The sequence below is a fragment of the Megalopta genalis genome, unplaced genomic scaffold, assembly GCF_051020955.1.
Source record: "Megalopta genalis isolate 19385.01 unplaced genomic scaffold, iyMegGena1_principal scaffold0113, whole genome shotgun sequence".
Taxonomy (NCBI): domain Eukaryota; kingdom Metazoa; phylum Arthropoda; class Insecta; order Hymenoptera; family Halictidae; genus Megalopta; species Megalopta genalis.
Window position 1 is genome coordinate 327,501 of NW_027476182.1, and position 6,230 is coordinate 333,730.

Genomic DNA, 6,230 nt, shown 5'->3' on the forward strand with positions numbered 1-6,230 from the left:
GCTTCACTCCGAGTAGGAGCTGGACCCGTCGTCCGGAAGCTATACACAGTTAGTGTTGTCGTCTAAACTGTGGTCTCTGAGAGACGGGCCGTACCTAAGTCCTTGGTGGACCATACCGGCTGATGTTCGGGCTCTACCCTCGTTCACTATCGTATCAGGGGAAGACAGCGTGCTACTCCCACTGCCACCTCGAGTCCAACCCAATCCAGGCACTCTTACGGAGTAGTGTTAAAGTCTTTTATCTCCGCAAGAGGGGCTTCAGCCTGGCCCGAGGGGACGAACCCCGAGGGGTTCGCCCAGCATGCCGTACATCGACGGAGCTGGACGAGTCCACGCTCCGTATGCAGTTTCGTTCTATGTTCGTTTCTTAGTCTTTCTCAGGGATCGTGCGAATTTCTGGAACTCCTTAAACAGCTGCTCTGACACCAGGCTGGATTTGTCGATTGGCCACTGAAATCCTTCTCGAATCGCCGCCTGGCGTAGGTGTTCCCTGTCCTCTACGTAACGCTGACAATCGTAGAGGACGTGGTTTGGAGTTTCCTCCTCCCCACATTCGCACAACTCGTCGTCGACCAGGGCGAACGTCTTGAGCTTCGCACGGAAGTCTCCGTGTCCGCTCAAGAACTGCGCTACATCATGGTCGACTCTGATCCAGCTCGCTGAGAGTCGGTCTGATACCTCGCCGAAGTATTGGAAGGTTTCCCTACCCTTCGTCGAGGACGACCATCTCTGCTGCCACATTTCTAAAGTCGCCTCCCTCAGCCTTCTGCGAACTTGGGCTTCGGTGACGACTTCGTCTGCCAATTCGGCCTGACTTACTTGATAGGTTCCACGTTGGAACCCGAGTTTCTTCCTGGCTTTGTACACGCAGCTGAACTCCGCTATCGCCAAGTCCACGGGTATCTCCCCGGCGATCACGGGGATCGCATCAGTGGAGACTGTCCTGTAGGCTTTGACGCAGCCAAGCAGAACATGCCTCTGCGCCCTGGTGAGCACTTTACTCGTCCCAGAGGTAAGGCGGTCTGCCCAGCCCGCGGCAGCATACGTGACGATTGGGACAAACAAGCCGCGGTACAAAGTACACATCGTCCGATATCCCAATCCCCAGTTCGACTTAGCAATCCTTGCTAGCGCATTAAACGTTCGCAAGGACTTAGCATTCAAATACTCGACGTGGGAATGGATACCCAGTCCAGAGTCAAAATGCACGCCAAGGTAACGCACAAAGTCCTTGACGGCAATATTCCGACCTCTTACTTTTATCACAGGTGGCCTCTCTCTCTGTCGAGAGAGCCTTTCAAGAATAACATCTCGGTCTTGGTCGCAGACAGCGACAATTTCTGCTGGTCGCACCAGCGAGAAATGGTGTCCACAACCAATTGGCCATTGCTTTCTAGACCCTTCCTGCTGTTCGCAAAGATCAGGACAAGAAGGTCGTCTGCATAGGCGATGGGCTCGCAAGCGAGCCCGGCGTTCGATAGGAGCTGTAGAACCTCGTCGAAGACTAAGTTCCAACAGCTCGGACCAAGAATTGATCCCTGTGGGCAGCCCTTAGTGACTTTCTTCCGCACTGCACCGCGATCAGACACCATAGTCACCACGCGGCCGTCGAAGTAGTCGACCACCAATCTAAATAGGTTTTTTGGGCAGCCTCGCTTCCTCAACGCGTTGAGTATGCTTGGCCACCAGACATTATCAAAGGCCGCAGCAATGTCGAAGAGCAGACCCACGACGTACTTTTCCTCTCGACCGGACGCAAGCTCCCTCATCTTTACCACGGCATCAGTCGTGGATCGATGCGGCCTGAATCCGTATTGCCGATCGGAGGCGTAGTCGGGGTGCAAGAACAAACTAGCTAATCGCGTAGCGATTAGCTTCTCCAAGACTTTGCCTACGACCGAAAGCAAGCATATAGGTCTGTAGGACTTTATCTCCGTTTCAGGTTTCTCGGGTCCTTTAAGGATGGAAATGATGGACCCGACTTTCCATTCCACGGGAAAGACTCCGTGTGCCAGGCATCCGTTGTAGAGTCGGAGGAGCTCGCGTGAGATCGTATTAAACGAACGTTTTAGAATCTCCGGCTCGATCCGATCTAGGCCTGGACACTTGCCGCTCTTCAGTCGGTTGACCGCCGATCTGAGCTCCGAGAGGGTGAAGGGACTGGCGTCCTCACTCTCCGGCTCGATGGCAGCTTCCCTCCTGACTCGCGCATGATCCGGGGAGTCATTCGCGGGGCTATCGTCCGGAATTAACCCCTCCAGCAGCGCGGAAGCGGTGGAGTCCCAGTCTGTGGTGTAACCCTGGGCAGTGTTAAGATTAATATTTGAGATGACCGTGCTGGCTGTCATCTTCTGCCTCGTGATCTTATAAATGAGGCCCCAGGGTTCCTTGTTTCCCTGCTCGGTCACGAATGCACGCCAGCTGTGCGACCGAGCAGCTTTGATGGCGGCTTTGTAGGCCTTTCTCTATTTGAGATACTCGGTCCTCTTGGCCGCCCTCTGCTCCTCTGAACATGCTGCGTTCTGCGAGGCTCGTCTAAGTTTATAGACTCGCCTCTTCTGCCTCGTCAGGTCGGCCGTCCACCATGGGACGGATTTTGAATGCCACTGCTTGGTTGGCATCGAGGAGTCGCACGCTTTGACGATCATTCTTTCGATCTCCTGTGCTAGATGTTCGACTTCCCCCTTATTGTTCAATGGATTGGGTGATATACTCCTCTTACTTTCCTGCAGCGCCTTGTCGAACTCGGGCCATTTTGCGCTTCGGAGTCGGAACCTTGGTAATAATCCGTTCCGGTTGGTGCTGCTGTTGCTACTAATTTCGGCAGCACCGTCCTCGGCGCAAAAACTCAAAGAAAACTCTACGACTCGGTGGTCGCTGGTCGTCAGGTCCTCGCGGACCTTCCAACCTCGCACTTTGTCGCAGATGTCAGGTGTCGATAGTGTGACGTCGATGTAAGACTGTCCACTAGGGCTGGAAAACGTCGGAGCGTTTCCAGCCTCGTTCAAGACAACCAAGCCATGGCTCACGATAAACTCTTCGAGTTGACGGCCTCTCACGTCCGTCTCCGCGCTGCCCCACTGGGCTGATTTTGCGTTAACGTCGGCAGAGATAATGACTCGGTTATGCTTAAGTGCGGAAAGAGCTCTCTCCAACCGCGCCAGACCTGATTCAACGTCATCGGACCATTGAAAGTACTGGCTGATCAGGAAGAATCTCCCAAACGAACCCGAGATGCTGACACAGGACAAATGCGTGTCGCACAAGTTAGAGACTTTGACCACGGTTAGATCCGGGTTTCTGACCGCTATTGCAGCCATCACCGGATCGCCTGCCGTGATCAGCCTCGTTCTCAAGCCTAGCCCGGGCACAGTACCCCGCGAGCTATATGGCTCTTGTGCAAGCAACACATCTACTCCTTGCCTATGCATCTCAGTCCGGACTTCGTCGGTCACGTTTCGGTCCCGCTGCATGTTATGCTGCATGACCCGTATGACTCTCGAGCGTCGCCGGTCGTTTGTACTATCCATTCAAATTATTCTTGTCTAATGCGAGACATCTCCAAAACCAGCGCTTCCTGATAGGAGGCGCAGGCCGGGTCTCGCGACTTGTGTTCGAATGGTCGCGCTCTGTCTTTACAGTTGGAGCAAACCGGAGGCTTGCTCTTCCTGTTACAGAGCGCATACCCGTGCCCTTTTTCGGCACAATGTCCGCAGACATCCTCTTTGAATTTGCAGCGCTTCGCCGTGTGCCCGAAGCGCTGGCACTTACAACATCGGGTGACCTGTATGAAGTCCCGCACACGACAGGAACTCCACCCGAGGTACACCCGGTCCCCTCTCTGCGCCAGCCGCCGACGAATCTGCGGACTGACGGCCACTACCCAGTTGGCTGTCTCCGGGGTCTTGCCAGCCATGCGACTGACCCGAACACCCGAAGGCACATCCTTCTGGGACGCCTCAGAGAGGTTTTGCCTCCAAAGACTGGAGGCAATTTCCTCCTTGCCCATCCCTTTCGGAATATCATAAATCAGGACCTCGGGGTCCCGTTTGCTAGGCAACGAGACGGACAGTCCCGCACTCGCCAGCTTTCTATTACCTACGAAGGCTTTTAGGTCCTCCTTGCGATCGGTTTCGACGACGATGCCACCGGAGTGGATGCGTCGAACTGATCTGACCCGGATCGCCTCCTTCGCAGGTTTCACGATCGACAGAACAGCTCTCTTAGTAGCATCGCTGCTCTGTCCTTTATCCTTTGGCGGGAAGATACGCACCACGTATTGTGTCGGTGGTCTTGTCGCCTCCGGAGTAGCTGTCTGGTTGACCTTTGCCACTTGGGCGTAGGTCAACTGCGCGGCATTGGAGACCGTCTTCGGGAGGGTTCCCTTGGACGGCCCAGGTCGCACCGCACTCATTACGGCAGGACGCGCTTTTAGGTCCGCCCTGACCGCGGCGAGTTGCCCTTCGACGAAGCTGTTTCGTTGAATCAGCTCCTGAACCAACTCGTTGAGTGCTTCGATTTCTGTTAATATCTTCGACCCGGACTCCTTGTTGACTTTCGACTCGGGTCGAAAGCAAAAGGTCCGTATCTCCGATACTCGCCTGAAGGCTTCGTCTCTCACGAGATCGAGAGGCCGTACCTTATGCCCGGAAACCGTCCCCTTCGATTTCCTGGCCTGGTTTGCTGCGGCCTTGCCAGTAGGTGCGACTGGCTTGGCACGCTTCGACTTTTTGGTGACGGTTTTCCAACCGCCACCTTCGGGGTCTTCAACACGCACGGGTGCCGGTTGCACCTTCACGAGCGTGTCTTTGACTCGTTCGATTTTCTTGTGTTTCTCCTTCCCAGCCTTGCGGCTAGGGGAGTCCCCCTACTTGGGCGCTGTCCCCACGTTACCGGTGTCCGGCGCGCCTTCTTCCGTGGCCTCAGTTTTCACCGAGACCGCTCGCGTGGGTGTCACGCATCTCTCTAAGGTCACACGAGGATTGGCGATGTTTAACACCTTCCCGGACCTTGTCTTTTTCGCAGACGCAGGAGGGCTAACAGCTGCTGTTGTAACTTCCGCGTCTGTGGCGACGACTTCACTCCGAGTAGGAACTGGACCCGCCGACTTAGGTCGTTCGATTTGTATGTTTTTCAATTTAGATCCCATATCGTGAATCTTTCTTTCATCCGGTACGCTCCCCGGCCACCACCGACCCACACATTTTGGAACCCGCCATCAGGCTGGGTTAGGGCTACGCACCGGACATAGTCTGCTGACTGGGCCGATTACTCAACCCAGCCCGCGTCCTCACCCGTCAGAACCCACTCGCCGAAGCGTATGGTCGTTCCAAGCCGATTGACTGGACCAGGGCTGCTTTTCTCGTCCAGCCTCCCATCTAACCGAAGCAGAGGCCAAAGGTACGTGTTGGGGACGTCTCACCCGCAGGAGAGGGCCCCCTCAGATCCCAGGATCCTCTTTTCCGACGACAAGGGTCGCCACGCACGGCAAACACGCGGGAGACAGCAGTCGGAGAGGCTGCCTCTTCCTCTCCACCACACTTCGTTCGGTTCGCTGCGTTTTGAGAATACGAGCTATCCAGCGGTACCTTATTTCGTGGAGGCTCAAGTGTGGCTAGGGCACGTTTGCCCCTTGCGGCCTGGGTTGCCCAGGTGATTGGTTGCATCCCGATTTCTAGATCCAGCGGCATGTTGCTACGTGGCGCGTTCAGACAACGAAAATGCGGCATTCCGGTCAGACCAGAAAAACCGCATAACGTGACGCGGGGGACTGCAGCCACAAGTGACAACAGTCCCTCGGATGGGAGTAGTACAGCATGTTCAATACTGCACAAGAACACGCCACAGCCCGCTTGCTTAATCACGGGCCTCGTCATTATGCGAAGCACTACATGTACAACGCACTGACGGTCTCAAGTGCCTTCATCGCCGATGCACCTATCGACTCAGCAGCAACATTCAATCCGACGGCGTGTTGCTTCGTGGCGTGTTCAGACAACGAAAATGCGGCATTCCAGTTAGACCAGAAAAACCGCATAACGTAACGCGGGGGACTGCAGCCACAAGTGACAACAGTCCCCCGCTAGGGAGTAGTACAGCATATTCAATGCTGTACATGAACACGCCACAGCCCGCGTGCTTAATCTCGGGCCTCGCCATTATGCGAAGTACTACATGTACGACGCACTGACGGTCTAAAATGCCTTCATCGTCTACGCACCCATCGACTC